This window comes from Castor canadensis, chromosome 11 (genome assembly GCF_047511655.1).
Source record: "Castor canadensis chromosome 11, mCasCan1.hap1v2, whole genome shotgun sequence".
Classification (NCBI taxonomy): Eukaryota; Metazoa; Chordata; class Mammalia; order Rodentia; family Castoridae; genus Castor; species Castor canadensis.
Window position 1 is genome coordinate 99,212,814 of NC_133396.1, and position 16,972 is coordinate 99,229,785.

General features: G+C 38.7%; 1 protein-coding gene across 5 annotated transcripts in view; it reads right to left on the minus strand.

The window, feature by feature from the left end:
- The window catches only part of LOC109690974 (carboxyl-terminal PDZ ligand of neuronal nitric oxide synthase protein), a 295,255-nt gene that overhangs the window by 139,899 nt on the left and 138,384 nt on the right, over window positions 1-16,972 (minus strand). The gene's annotated exons all lie outside the window — the stretch shown is intronic.

A 16,972-nucleotide genomic window follows, 5' to 3' on the forward strand; every position in this document is an offset into this window, starting at 1 on the left:
TCAAACTCCCGTGCTGCCAAAAAAAAAACCTTGTAGACATTATGTCAAATGTCCTCAACATAAAAAGGCAATGTGGAATTGAATTGACCCATAGAGCTAAAGGTGGAAAAAAAACAGGCGAAAGGGAAATCAGTATTGAAATTAAAAACTTTGATAGTAGTTGATCAATAAACATCTGTGGAATGAATGGATGAGAATCTAAATAACTAACCTGTATTCATCATTTACAACATGAGACTAACCTGGCACTAGAGAAGTGACACAAAAAGTAGCTCTGCTCCTAACCAACTTTTAGAAGGTGTCTCTGAACTCAGTTTCTCATCTCAAAGGGATGGGCCAGACAATCTCCATATCCTTTCCAGCTCTCAGCTTCCATAATTCTATGATTCATTAAACTAACAAGACAGGTTATTAAGAACTGATCTAACCACATATATAGGTGCATGTGTGTGTGCAAGGGCTGTGCATACAAATATACCCATGTCCTGAGGTGGTGACACAGAACAGGCTCGTATCCTTGCTTACCAGCCCCATGTAGATAAAGATACAGAATGTCAGGAATTATCCACCATCATCTTTTAAGTAACTGCCCTTTGCCTCTAATCACATTGGCAGGCACACAAGCCTGGCTTTAATTAAGCAGAGCAGTGACTGTATCAGTCTAGCCACCAAAGCTTTGATCTCCCCATGAGGTATGTTTCTGCACTGTTTTCCATGTTCCACAAGTCTGAAACATAAGCCTTTGACAGTTCATCCTTGACAAAGCTCCCCATGGCCCCACATAACACAATGAAATCTTGACAGAAGAAAGGCGTTCTGCTGTGGGGAGATTACTAGGATTAAGTTCAAATTCAGGTTCACTGAGTGAACCTTCCCATGAGGGGAAAGCTCTGAGAATCAGATCAGCAGGGTCTAAACATTACAATGGTTGACAAGTTTTTTTAAAAAGTTGTAAAATGTTTACAGAGGGCAAAAACCCCTCACTCTGTACTAGTATCTCTATTCCAAGTATTAAGGACTGGCTGAACAAACCCTTAGATTCAATAAAACATGGCAGCCCAAATCTAAATGAGTAGGTTAAGAAGGTTATAAGCAGACATGACGGGGTCCTGCCAGAACGGTACATGAAAGAGGCAAAGAGGGGCTGGAATCAAAGCCGGGTTCTTTGGTGGGACCATAAAAATAACAGCCCCTTCTTCTGCATAGCTCTAAATTCAACACACTATCTGTTTAAGCACAAAGAGTGGAATGCACATGCAGTGGGAGTCCAGGGTGTGAAGAAGTGCTCCTTCAACAGGACACTGGGAAACACACCAGTGGTTTCTGGATTGGACTCAAAAGTTGTAGCAGTATCCGTTCCTCCACAGATGTGAACCTTTGGAATTAAACTAGAAACATCATAGAGAGCAGGACAGCAGCATTATAAAGAGGCAGTGATTTAGGAAGGATGTGGTGATAAGATTATACAGGAGTTAGACAGGTACAGACAGAAAGGGACCATTTTAGAAGGGATTTAGAAGATGGAGGCCTTGGGCAGCTTAGAGAAAAAAGATGCCAAAATGATTTTGCCAACTTAACAAGACCAAAATGTCTATTAGAAGAGACATTCTAGAATCCAGCTCTCACACTGGCATTCCACAACCCAACAATGACTGAACTTCCTAATGTCTATGGAAAAAGACTCACACTCCTTAGGCTGGGCACTCAATGCCTCCTACAATATAAGCCTAGTAAGGCTTCTTGCCCTTTTTCTTTTAAATACCTCTTGTCGCAAGGACAAGTGACTGGTAAGATGCTAGTTCAATGCTAAGATACTATGACCTGCTCCCCATTTCTGGATGGTTTTTCCTTAACCTGTATTTTTATCTTCATCTACTGAAAGGATACCCCTTTCCCAACAGACTTTAAATTCCTTGGGGCTAGAGACGATCTCTTGTTCATCTTCATATATTTCCAATAGCAGACACAGTTCCTTCTTCAAAGTGGGTGATTACTACATGCAGAATGCTTCCACAATATGGAGCTTAAAAATCACACCCATTTACAAACTGCCCCAGGTGCCACATCAGATCCTTCATCCCAGAGTCCACAGAAGACTGGAAAGGTGATTAAGCATCTCATAAAAGTTCTTAGCAGAAAAGGAACCATCTCACAGGCAGGCAAATTCTCAAGAGACCTAGGCCAGGCAGAATTTTTGGAAGAATGAGCTCAAAGTTCTGTCTGGCAAGGAAAAGTCCCGGAGAGTCAGATTATTCTTTGAGACTAAATCACAAAGTACTAAAAATGAGTGCCACAAGTTCATCATGTATGTCTAGGGCTGGAAGATGTTGGGGTGAAATGAAAGTGATGCTAATACGTATGAGGTTTCTTCGTGGGACGATGAAAATATTCAATTGTGGTAATGGTAGAACAACTTGAATATACTAAAAACTATTAAATTACACACCTCAAATGGATAAACTGTATAGTATGTAAATTACAGCCAAAAAAGGTTTTGTTTGTTTAGCACTGACAGAGAAAGATGGTTTCCACAGAAATGGAGCCACTTGCCCTTTATGAAGGCAGCACCCTTTAGACTGGGATTATCTCATGCCCATCAGAAGCAGAGAGACACTAGGCAAAAATTTCAATGTCCAATTTTAAAGCTGAATTCTTTACAGGCACATATTTTAGCTACTCAGTTAAGTATATTTAGAAAGTGTTTTGAACTTCCAATTTGTAATAAGAAAAGATGGTAAGAAATAAGACATCCAATAACCACTTTTGGAGAACAGAATTCTATAGCTTAATGTTTCTGTTTTTTAAATCAAATTAATCAAATATACACCTGTTAAATTTAATTAAAATTATAGCTGCAAAAAAAAAAGATTTTGTTTGTTTAGCTGGCTTTGGGTTTTTTGAGATAGGTTCTCACTATGTAACCTAGGCTGGTGTTAAATTCACGATCCTCCCACCTCTGTCTTCCAAGTGCTGGGATTATAGGCATGCGTCACTACGCCCACTTGAAGATGTTATTTTAAAAGAAGTCCATGGAGTAAAGGAAAGCATCTTGCTCAGACGGTTTCTGGAAAATGATCAGGTTAGAGACTGAGGTGGTTCCACTCTGCAGTGAGAGTCAGGGTCACAGCTACCCACCTGCCCTTCCAACAACTGCCACGTAAAAGCAGTAGACAATCGGGTGGGGTAGACAGTAGCATAAGATTGAGTCCCACAGGAGTTCCATGTTTAGAGTGTAATCCCTTCACCAGCAGTATCAGCAAACCTGGGAATGTAGAAAAGCCAGGGCTGGGTCTTGCCCCAGACCTACTAAATCCAAGTCTCCAGAGGAGGGCTCAGCAACATACATTTTAACAAGCTTTCTGGTAGATTCTGCATAACAGATTGGTTCTTAAGGGCACAGACTCTGGAACCAGACTGTGTACATTTAAATTCTGTCTTATCCTCTTACTGGTGTGTGACTTTCAGCAAGTTATCAAATCTCTGTGCAACAGTTCACCACATAAGCAATGGGGGAAACAGTGACCTATATATGATATGGTTGTTATGGGGACTTGATGAGTTAACTCATGACAAACACTCAGAATGGTGTCTAGTACATAACAAAGACAATAAATGCTTCATTAAAAATTTTTAGGCAGATTCAGGGTTGGTCTCACATTTTTCAGCCTTTCTAGGACAAACAAGCATAAAATTGAGGCAGGTTAACAGAGTCAGAAGAGAGTGTGCCACACAACGAGCAAGCTGTCTTGCAGCTGTGCCAGACCTCCCCCCACAACATACATCATACCAAAGAAGATCACAACATTCCCATCTTTAGCTTCCCTGAGGAAGACAAAAAAGAACCTCTACTGTTTGTGAAAGAGCAAAGAGGATAAAATGCTTTAAATAAAAGAGGCAAATAAATCAATATCAATAAGTCTTTTAATCCTTTGATCCCCAAGAGGAAGAAAGATAATGAACAGTGCCAAACATTCCAATCATAGCCATTACCAAGCAACTTTTTACAGAAACTGAATAAACCACCATCTTTTACCCCATAAAATCAGAGTCTGGGTTTTCTGCTACTTTGAGGACTCTTAATCTTGATTTTTCAAGTTCAAAATGGCCAGAATTTCACACCTAATAAACTTAGGTTCACACATATATGGAGTTAATCCTATTTTCTGTGTATCCATTTTCCTCCCAAACTGTGACCAACTTGAGACCCAAGGACGTGGACCCCCAAGAAGCTCCACTGCCTGGAGTTACAAAGGACATCCTTGTGCTATGAGAGCAAGGCTTTATGTAAACAAACCATGTACACTTTTAAAGAGAATTTGAAATATACATAAATGTATCAAGAAGAAAACAAAACAGTTCACTACCACTTCCCAAAGAAAACCATTGTTAATATTTTTAGATCTTTCCTTTCTTTTCAATACCTAGTTTTACTGGTGCTCCAATAGTGATATTCTATTCATTCACAATTTTTTCTGGATGCTTCTATTTAATATAAGCCTTTTAATCAAAATTCCTGCAACTTCAGAGCATCACTTTTAATTATATATAATATTCTAGATATGGTCATACTGCAATTTGATGCCAGTTCTCAATTTATTGTCTCTCAGTCTCACCTCTATGTCTTGTCCTGCTTCCTACTGCTGCAGCCATACCCTGTATCTTCTATTCAATGCAGTGGCCACAGTTACTGCCTAATATGAGGTTACCAGGTAGTTAAATGTAGCTAGTGTGCGCTGAGCTGTGCTATAAGTATAAAGTGCACACCAGATTCTGAAGGTTCATACAACAATGGAAAATAGCACATTAATAATTTTATGTTGACTATGTAGTAAAATAATATTCTGAATATATTGGGTTAAATATATCACTGAAGTTAAAACAAAAATGTTTTCTCTCATATATGAACTATAGGCCCAATACAAATACAAGCAATTATGAAAAACAGGTCATACTAAAGGGAAGTCACTAATGGAAGAGAGAAGGTAAAAGAAGGAAATTAAGAAGGTAAATACAGCTGGTGTACTTCCTATAGAAGAATGATTTTTAAACCTGTTGAAATTACTATAACAAGAGGGCTAAGGAAGAAAGGAGAAAAGTAGAGGGGATGAAACAATTTGGGTTATAAAACATATATACATGCAAATGTCACAATGAAACTCCCCGTATAGCTCTTAAAAATGTCTGTTTTCAAAAACAGAGAAAAGGAAGGTTAAAAACAGGTCCTATCTGTGGCGGAGAGGATATAAGGAAAGAGTGTAGGAGGGTGAATATGGTAGAAATATTATATACTCACGTATGTAAATGGTAAAATAAGACCTATTGAAACTACTCCAGGAAAGTGGGGGAGGAGGGATAAACAACAATGACGGAGGGGGTGAATTTAACTATGATATATTGTTAAGAATTTTTGTAAATGTCAAATTGTACAACAGTATGATAATAAAAATAAAAATAAACAACCTCATGGAAAAAAATAAAACAGTACAACAATATGATCATAAAAATAAAAATAAACAACCTCATGGAAAAAACAAAAAGAAAGAACATTTAAAAATAAATAAAACCACTAATTTGACTACATCAAAATTTAAAACTTCTGCATGCCAAAGGGTACAGTTAAAGTGAAAAGGAATCAAAGAATCAGAGAAAATGTTTGCAAATCATGTATCTGAGAGTTAATATCCAGAATATATAAAAATAGCCACAAATAATCAACAGTACCAACTGAAAAATGGCAAAAGATTTGAGCAGACATTTCTCCAAAGATGATAATATAAATGTCCAAGGAGCATATGAAAAGATACTCAACATCACTGACCAATAGGAGTGCATAAATCAAAAGCGCAATGAGAAACTTCACACCCAATAGGATAGCCACTATCAAATAAATACAAAGTATAAGTGCATTTGTGGAGAAACTGGAACCGTTATGCCCTGTTGGTGGGACTGTAAAATGGTGCATCTGCTATGGAAAACAGTTCAGTGGCTTCTCAAAAAATTAGAGATTATACTGTTCAACAATTCCACTTCTGAGTATATGTGCAGAAAAGCTGGAAGCAGGGTCTTAAAGAGGTATTTGTACGCCCATAATCACAATTGGTCAGAGGTAAAAACAACCAAATTATCTACTGACAGAAGAATGCATATGCAAAATGTATTATATACATTCAGTGGGGTATTATTCAGTTTTTAAAAGGAGAAAATTCTGACTTGTGCCACAACAAGAATGAATTGAGAATTATGCTAAGTGAAATAAGCTAGTCATAAAAAGACAAATACTGTATGATTCCACTTACAGGAAGTATCTAGAGTATTTAAACTCATAAAAACAATAGAATGGTGGTTGTCCAGGCTGGGAGGAGGGAAAGGGCAGGTGTTGTTTAATGGAGGTAGATTCAGAATTGCAAAATGAAGTTCTGGAGACTGGTTGCCTATCAACTACTGAGCTATACACTTAAAAATGGTTATGATGGTAACATTTGTACTGTATTTTACCACAATTAAAAAATTAATTTTACTTGTTTCTCTTTAGCTTTTTAATGTGGTTACTATAGACGCTGAAATTATATATGTGGCTTGCATATTTCTAGTGGACGAGATGCTCTAAATATCTCTTCATTGCCAGCTGGCATGAGGTCATGTTTTGTCAGCAGAGGGTGCTGGAAGGACACTGCGGGAGGAAGAGCCTCTTTTCCTGTTCCAGTGCTTTTGTTCTTGCTTCTAAGGCACAGCAGGCAACTTCCTGGCCCATGGTACAGGGGAGACCCATAACACACACCCTTCCTCCAGTTTTTCTGGCATTCCAGTGGACAGCTTCCTGCTTACCAGTCTTGTCCTGTGGCACCTCAGTAACTTCTCTGCCATGAGTGGCAAGGGCAGGTTCTTGGTCTGCAAGGAGCCCCACATCTCAGCTTTGGGATAACCTTCCTCCTTTCAACCTTCCTTGAATACTTCCCCTCAGCCCTAGAGACAGAGGCTTCTACTCTAGTGTGTTAGTTTTCTGTTACTGTGACAAATACTTCAGATGATCAACTTAATAAGGAAATAGTTCTATTTTATCTCCAGGTTTCAGAGGTTTCTGTCCACCGTCATTTGGGTCCATTGCTTTGGGCCTCTGGTAGCACAGTACATCCATGGTGGGAGCACATAATGGTGGCTGGGATGCAAACAGAGAAACAGGAAGTAGTCAAGATCCGAATATTCCCTTCAAGGGCATGCCACTATGACCCAATTTCCCTCCACCAGGCCCCACCTCCACAATGCCCTAATAAATAGCACTACAGGTTGGAGTCTAACCCTTTAACACATAGGTTTTTGGGGACCACTTCTGAACCACTGATCTTGTATGCTTTAAACTTCTCTTTACCCCTCTTAGTTCATTCTCATTTACTAGTTAATAATTCTTTTAGCCAATGTATGAGTATGGTTTCTGTCACCTGACTGGATCTCTACTCTACTGAATATAACTAGAAGTGAAGAAACTAAGTGGCTTAAAGGAGTGAAAGAGATTTTGCACAGTTTGGGGTGCAAAGTCTCTCTCATTCTTTATTTCACACACTATCCCCTCTTCCCTATTTTCAATTCCCCAGAAGCAGATATGTTCTCATTGCACTACTACCACCCTGGTATTACCATCTGAGAGCACTTCATGTAGTCAAATTAATGAGTCAATCGAGAGCTATGTCCTCCTCATTCATTCACCAATATCTGCTTTAGCTCCTTTTAGGTGAGGGTAATGCCCTGGGTGTGGGGCAGATGGTAGTTCAGGGAATGGAGAGAAAGGTCATATGCAGAAAAGAAAAACAAAAAGGTAAGACAGAAACTCTGGCTTCAACCATCTAACAACCTAACAAACAAAACTAAAGGATGCTACAAATCACTGTAATGTAATATAAAAATATAAAACAAAAATACAAAATAACAAGTAAATAATCAATTAAAAGTGAGAGGCAGCTGTATCATTCTGGATACACCTAGTAGCCATAGAAAAGAAACAAAGAGAGTTTTTTGTAATGTTCTCTTCCTAAAGCCCTTCTCGGTCAAGCATTTCTTCTCACCCCTCTACATATCTGCACACCTCACAGGCCTGCTTCCTATTCTCCTACTCCCTTCTACTTCCTTCCTGAGCTGCAGGCCAGCTGCACACTCCTGGGGACAATCCTGAACAAACAGGCAGCACTAGTTTGATCATTAGTAAGGATCACAGTCCAGACTCTTACATTTAATAAAGGATTAAGGCTTTACCTGCTTTGGGAAAAATTTAATTCTAGAATTTCCATTTGATTTCTTTTAATATATTCCAGTTCTCTGCCCATACTCCCCATCTTATCATCTGTTTCCTTGAGCTTACTAATCACAATATTTTTAAATTCATGTTTAATAACTACAATTGATGAGGCTCCTCTGCAGTTCTATTTCTTTTGTTTGTTCTTTCTCATTTGTCCATCATTTGATTTTACCTTCTTAAACATCTACTAATGTCCGACAGACTGCCAGACATTGCATATGAAAAATGGTAGCATTAATTTGAGGCTTTGAATGCTATATCTCTCCAGAGAGGGCTTATGTTTACTTTTGATAGGAGGGTGAAATAGAAAAAAGAAACCCCATCTACTTGAGCTGACTAGAAGGTGGGTCAGCCTTGTTGAGTGTTGTTCTATTTCCAGGTTGTCCTTACTCCCATAATAGAATCCTTGGGGATCTAGAGTGAAAGCCTCAGGTATTTACCAGTGTCCCTTCTTGGAAAGCCCTGAACTATTTCTATCTCCTCAGTTCTGAGATGCACGAAAGCTTGTGTGTCTATTTAGCTTTTTCACTGCCACTTAGACTGTAGGATTACCTGGAGAGGAAAGGTGGCACCTAATGTCAGTCTCACTTATTTGCACATCCCTTCTGTACAGGATCCTGGCCTTTCTAGGCCTCACTGCCACATCATTCCCTAAACAATGCTCATATTGTTCCTATTTGCACACATGATATGCATATATATGCTTTTCTAGTACTCCACATGGAAGGATTAGCATAATACAAACCAGCCTGACAAAATCAGAAGAAATCCAAGAGACAATTTCTAATTATATGTCAGAGCTTCTTACTATAACCTCTATGTCTTTTCTCTTTCAAACTTTCTAGCTTTTTATCTCCCTGTGCTGCTCCCTTACTGCTTTCCAAACCAGAGTCTGTTCAGCTATATCTATTACTTGAAGGCCACCACCACCACCAACAGCCCTATACTTTTCATTTCAGAAATTTACGCTTGGATTTTTCCACACTGACCTACTTTTGTCCAAAAACCTCCTATTTTCACTTAACAAATACTCCTATCTCTGAGATTCTAAATATACCCATTTTCTACACTTTTCAGACTGCTAGAGTTTCAATTCTGATTTGAGGGGTTTTCCATTGTTTTCTCACAGTTGTGGTTTTCCTTGAGTGTCCCACAAATTTTGTTTGCAAATTCATCTTACCTAGACTTTTCCTACTTATTTGCCCTTCCCTAGCAATTAATGTCATGGTTGAGCCTTGCCCTATAAAATATGCAACTATGAAGACGGTCCTAAAGTACACTTTTAGAATTTTCTGGAGCAAGCACAGTAAACCACCAGACACTGCATCCATGCTCTGCACAGTTCTGAGTATGATGCTCATATTTAGCCCTGCTTCCTTCATGGGCCACAGGAGACCTACACATTCCTGAGTATTACTGTGATTGACCAGACTCCAATCCACAATCCACTGGACAAAAGCATGGTCCCAACTCTAGCTCCATGCAGGAGTCTAGTTCTGGTCTCCTGTCACATTCAAGGTACCCTGAAATCATTTTCTAGGGTAGGTTCTGAAGTCTGAGTAATTGACCCACACTCTTTGCCTCTCCTCTCCCCCCACCCCCCACCGCACACACACAAATTTCCCTCTTGATTTTTAGTTAAGTTATGACTTTATGATTAAAAAAATTGTTCCTAGGTGCTCCAAATAGAGAAAAAGATAATCTGAATATGCTGACTCTGCCACATCCATAGAATTCTGCCAGAAAAGGTTAATGTGGTCCTTTTTAAATGCGTAAAAGCTTGCATGGTTTTAAAAAGTTATGACTATATTTTTAAACAGTGATATATTAGATAAAAGGCGTAGGAGCAGGAGGAAGATTAAGGGTATGTACTCTATGAATGTTAACAGTGGTAACTGTGTGTATGTGTAAACATATGTATATCTATAAACATATAACGATAACACATTTACATATACACACACAAATATATGTTGCTTAAATATTTTAAACACATTTTCTATAATTATATATTTATTATTATCCAGGATGCTTTTCTTTCTTTGAGCTTGCAATCAAAAGGGGCATGGTAGTGTAATTTCAAGCAACATGAAGGCCAGTATATTCTTCCTTGTCCTTTTCCCCCACCCAAGACAAATTGGCCCTTTGGGGATTAAAAAAAGCTACTGGCATATGGGAGAGAGAAGAGTTAAGAATAGAGTGCAAGCCCTGTCATCAGGCCTATTAAAGAAAGGACAATTTAAGAGCTCCCTGAGGGCAACACTAGCTTAGAAAGACACAAAGTGCTAATGGGGGTATTTATCACTTGTTCTCTAACTAGCAGCAAAGTTTAGGAAGAAATACAGCTGAAAGTGGGGAAAGTGAGCTGAATCAGCCTATAGGGGAAAATAAACACAGGTTAAATATCCCTTACCCAAAATGTTTACTTAAAGACAGTGTTTCAGATTTGGGAGTTTTTCAGATTTTGGAATATTTGCATAGACTTTATCAGTTGAGCATCCCTAATCAAAAATCTGAAATCCAATGCTACAAAATCCAAAATGTTCTGAGTGTCAAGTCACAGTTTCAGATTTTGGAGCATTTCAGAGCATTTTGGATTAGGGATGTTCAATCTCTATTTAGAAAAGCTGACAATTTAAGGCTAGTTATGGTTTCAATAGACCTTCCATAGAAAAGCCTTCCCAATGCTCCCAAACTTAATCAGGTAACTGTTAGCTCCTGTTCCCTACTTTTCTATACCTTCACCTTCACAGCATTTAACACACTTTGCACATTTAGACTTACTACTGTATTGCTTGGCTTAGTGTTTAGGTTTCCCAGGCCTGGCACCAGAGCAAGTACTCAGTAAACATTTCTTAAATGAATGTGCAATGAGAGCAAAAATATTTTCTATTGGCTTTAGTTTCTCCATTTCCTCCACAGTAGTCCTTATTTCTACATAGAAAATAAATTGCATCAATTTGTTTAAGTAGTTTTATGAAAAAGTAGTCTGAGCTCTTAGTATTCTGAGGCTGGAGCAAAGGAGAGTACTGGGCCTCTCCTATCCTGAAGAGCACTGTTAGCAATCCAGGGATTGTGCCCACTGTGATGGCAGAAAACATGGAGAAGTTTGCAAACTTCTCTGAGACTTGGTTCCAAAACTTCCACCCTTCCAAGGGAACAAAATAGCAGAGGTAAGCAAACTGACAGCTGTAAGCTGGGTTAGTTGGATCTGTGACAGAAAGAAAGCTTAAAGGAAATGGAATTCAGAACAACTTTGGTTGTTTATGAGGCACCTGCTGGCACTTCAATCCTCTCAGGCAAAGGGAGGGCCATATTTGTTAACTCATAATGTGTAAAAAGCATAGCCATAAATATAGACTATCTTTATACTGCCTACCTTAAGAAAAAGGCAGTGCAGATACTATTCTACACCAGTCACAGTCAGGAAACTGAGGCTAGGGAAGTAAAGCCCTTGAAGGCACAGCAGGCTGGTGAATCTGCTATGGTGATGGGTCCCTGTCTATAGACCAGGTCATTAAAGAGAGGACAGAGGAGGTAGAAGCAGGGAATACTCAGAAGGCACGCTCTCCTCAGCCTGTTCATGGTTTGTGTTGTGACAGTGCTCCAGGCCTTCAGGAAAGGAGAGTTACCAATGACTGTGGGTAAGAAATAAGGGGAGTGATCAAAGTGGTGAGGAATGGGGGAAGGAGGGCAGGAGAAACAGAACAGTACTTAGCATTGCAGTCTCAGGAATGGCCCAAAATTAAATAACTTGATTTCAGGGAAAAGTAAGTGGCATGTGGCAGGATGGCAGGGATGCCCTGTCAGGTCTCTTGAGGCTCAGGCATATCATTGGGAAGGGAGTAATTCCCAAAGGGAATACTAATGAGAACCTTATTTTTACTGAGATGCTTCTTTTTGGAGACCCACTTCTCCCCTGTTTAAGACTCCCCCAAAGTCTTGCTTTTACCACCTGAGTTACCCTCTGATAAGGCACTTTGGACTTGGGGGTCTCATGTAAAAACATCAGTCTTAGCCAAAACAATGGAGTCAATCCCCTTGGCAACAAAGCAAACAACACTTGTATCCCCAAATTTCTCTCTTGCCCACTACCAAACTTACTCTGGATAAAATCAGGTTTTATGGGTCCATAGCATTTTATCTGTCTTCTTGCTTCATTGTTCATTTGTTAAAGCCTAGCTTTCTATCAGAAAGGTTATCCCTCCTAGCATCACTGTTACCTGCATCCAACACAGCAGTTATTCTTCTATTTGACTTTTCTCCTGACTCCCACAGGTACAGTTTTAAGGCCCTGCAACCCATACAACAATCTTGAAAACTAAACAATATCCTATGTTTTCACTGGCAACTTTTGATTCCCAAAAGTTTATTGCTCAAAGTAATGAAGTAATGAATGTTAAGACCAAAGTAATGAACAATTTGTGAACATCAGAAGCAGGAAGAAACCAATCCTGAAAGAAATCAATGCCTTGAAATTAGAAGCAGGCAATAAATATATATTGAATAAGCAATCGGTCTCAAACTATCAATCCTGCCAGGTGTGGTGGAGAATACCTGCCATCTCAGCTGAGGCAGGTGGATTGCAAATTCAGGGCCATACTGAACAACTTAGTGAGACCCTGTCTAAAAATAAAATTTAAAAAGGGCTGGAGGTGAGCTCAGTAGCCCTGGATTCGTTCCTCAGTCCTGTAAGAAAAGAAATAAGAGAAAAGAATAGACTAGAAAAGAAACAGGTCACCATCTGCACACATCCCAGTGTCTTAACTTATCTTCGGGAGGCTGAAAAAGTTCTGCCATTTCTTTTTCCTCTCTCCCAAACACTCCCGGTTCTTGAATGAAGTGTTAGGACTGCAAATTTTGTCAATTACAAGTTAATGACTCTACAGTCTTTAAACCTGTGAATGCAAACTGCCATCTACTACAAATTAAAATCATTATTTACATACACTTTCTAAAAGTGAACTGAAGGTTGCCCTTCACAGAGTGATGAGTGACTCTGGCAGAATTGGTATTACCCAGGGCACTTAGCCCAAGTTCAGTGATGCCCTTTTGATTCAGAAACAAATCTGACACGTATTATGTCATCATGTACAGCAGTGAAATGCTTGTCTTGACTTTATCATTTCAGCTATACTGTTAAAAGCAGATGTTCCAAAATACAGGCACATGAAATTTTGGTAATTTCCTATACTCTATCCACAAAATGAAAACTATTAAAGCAGGTGAACTTATCAACAGATGAGTCAGAAATATTTTAGAAAATTATAAATAAAATTGGGAATTTTCTTATGAATCTGTTAATTACTGTTTAACTGGAGCCTGATCTTAATCTCAGATTAAGGTTTCTTTCTGTACCTTATCTTTGGCATGCCAGCCCCTCCATACATTCAGCTCATCTTAAGCCCAGAAGTCTTTCCACTCTTTCCTTAACTATTGCAGCCTCTCAGCCTCCACCAATACCCACATTTTAGCAATGTAAAATCTGTGCTGTGGCTACTTTCAAATAATTACTGAAAAGGTTCTTAGTTGTTCTCCTGTCCTCAACTGCATTTCTCTGCTTTTTCAATACAAGACAAAAAAAAGAAAAAAAAGTTGGGAGAGGAAGGTGTTTCAGAAGTAGGTCTATAAACTGCACCTTGAAAGAAGAAAATTCCATATGTAGATTCTCTCCATTCTAAAGGAGGGTTTCTTTTTTCCACTTAACTCCTACATGTAATAGAAAAAAAATCATAATTATCTTGGATACAATTTCAGTGCCATTTTCTTAAAGATTCCATATACCATATGCTCAAAACATGTTAAGAAGTCTTTGGGACAAAAAGCTATGCTGGTATTATGACCAATAAATGTGCTAAAGTGCCCACTGATAAGTCTATTCATGACTCTCCAATGACAAAATAGTGAAGAATAGTGTGACCTGTATCCAAATTTGTAACACCACGTCCACTTTCTTCATTCTCTCATAACCTAAACCGTGCTTCAAAAGCAATATAGATATCCATGCTACAAAGTGCTTAAACTCAGGGCCTACACTATGCGTCACTGTACCAGCCCTTTTTTGGTGAAGGCTTTTTTCAAGATAGGGTCTCATGAACTATTTGCCCAGACTGGCTTCAAACCACAACCCTCTTGATCTCTGTTCCTAAGAAGCTAGGATTACAGGTGTGAGCCACCAGCACCCAGCTTGTTCTGTTTTTTGAGATAGGGTCTCACTATGTAGCCCAAGCTGGCCTCAAACTCCAGATTCTCATCTCTTAGCCTCCCCAGTGCTCAGATTAGCAGGTAGGCACCACCACACCTGGCTATACTTTTCACTATTCTTCCAACAGCTTCATCCCTTTTCAAAACAAAGCAAAATTTGCTCTCATCATGGTTAACATAAAATATAAGTCCTCAAAGAAGTAAAAAAAAAAAAATAGCATAACTTCATAGCCAACCCACAGCAGCAAATGCAACAGGCCACCTTTGTGTGGTTATGAACTAATTTGGATTATGGATTATGTTTATTAATAAAAGCTATTTAGCTTCAAACAACTTGCACTAAAATTTATCCAATAAAAATCCTCTGCCTGATAAAACATGTGTCATTATGTATCTTTGGTATATTAATGGAAGACTGCTAACCCCAGAGGTATGGATACCACTGCAGAGGACCCAGAGATTGCAGGGACTCCCAAACAAACAATGAACTCTTTAATAAACATCAGTCAGATGAAAGGTCTCCCAAATGTCTGCCTGTGCTCCATGAAGAAAGTTACAGTACTGGCCACCATTAGATATTGTAGTGCCAGGCTCAACACCACTGCCTAAATTGAACAGCAACCGAATGCTTTCAAATGGTCACATATTGCTGGAGGAGCTAAAACTTGGAATAACTTTGTAAAAAGCAATTTTATAGGGCAGGGGGCATGACTCATGTGGTAGAGCACCTGCCCAGCAAGCACCAGGCCTTGATTTCAAACCCTAGTACCATACACACAAAAAAAGCAATTTTATAATGAACAAAATTAGCATAAACTCCAATTCTCCTACTCTATATCTAGGAGTAAGGTCTGTAAAAAGACAGAGTGCAAAGAGAAATAAGAGCATGCTTATTGCATCATTTTTTATAAAAGCAAAAATTTTAAAAAACACAAATATTCAGTGGGGTAATAAATTATAATTTAATCTATATCACTATGAGGTCATTACAAAGGAATGGAGTGTGCATATATTAACATAAGAGATTGTGATTCATTATTGAGTAAAAATAAATAAAACTGTAGAAATGTACATATAGTATCCCGTTTTTGTTTTTAAAATTGGCAGCTGACACTTATTGGACACCTATCTTCTTAACGCTAAGTTAAAATGCATGAATTTAAATTTAATAATTGCTGATAGTGCTATGAGTTATGTAATGTTGTTCATTTAAAAATTAGGGAAAATAAGGCTTCAAGATGTTTAGTAACTTGTTCTAGGTCAAAAAGCCAATGAATATAGTGCCAAGCTTTGAACTCAGAGACCACTGTATGTATGTGTGTGTGCGTGTGTGTATGTTGCACAAAAACAAAAAGGAATTGAAAGATTGCCCAAACTGCCAATGATGTTAAACTTTATAGAAAGGGAGAATAATTTTATCCTCCTCAAAACAATTTGGATTTTTTTTCCCCCAGCAAGAGATTCTAGTTGCATTTGAAGAAGAAAGAGAAAGAGAGAGAGAGAGAGAGAGAGAGAGAGAAAGAAAAGAAAAAGAAAGGAAATCAGCAGTCCTTCACTGTGAATTCCTAAATAGGTTAACACTATGCAATTAGCTTAACCACCACCTCTAAAACGTAAGAATAGTGTTTAAAGGGGTTTTGTTTGTTGTTTTTTTTTTCAGAATAGAGACCTGATCATTAGTCAACATATTCTGAATAATAAGACTCATTACCTGATACACATTTTTAAATAAAGGATCATACCACCACTTTCTCCATTGGTCACACATTTCAAGAGCATGTTAAAGAAAACAAATACTAGTTTTAAAAAAAATGTGTGAATGACAGAGACCCATGAGGAAAGGGTAAGTTTGCTTGACAAGGGCAGCATAGTGTGAGAACTTACAGTCAAAGTGATGGTCAGAGCAATAGCAAAGGGCCTAGGGAGCATTCGTCTTACATGCTACATAGAGTTGTAGGTCCAACACTTACTCTGGACACCTGTGTTCCCTGGACATTGTCCAGCCACCTCCCCATCCCCATTAAAATGTTTTCACTCTGTGACAGAACCCTTGATAAATGCATGGTACCTAGCAGATATCTCAGCTTGTAAATGAACAGAAGGGAGGAAGGAAGAAGCTTCCCAGTCCCACAACATCCTCACTCAGGTCACGTGTGAAAAACAAGCTCTTTCACTTAAAAGTGCCAATGTTTATTCTTTCCCAGGGACATGAGCAGATAAAAGTTGCTTCCTGAAAGGTAAAGTTACAGGCAACACTTTTTCCAAGCCATCAATCTTTCCCTTAGGCAGCGGTGAGATCAGACTAAGTAAAGAGAATTATAGAATGAAGCCTAGAAACAAGCCAGCACCTCAGTAAGCATTCTCTTTCAAGGGGACATTTCCTAGAAGGCACATGATTTGCAGGACTGCTCTCAAGAACTCAGGACTTCCCACCAGGAGCAACAAACTGCTTTGCAAACTAACACTGTCCAGCAGTTTTGT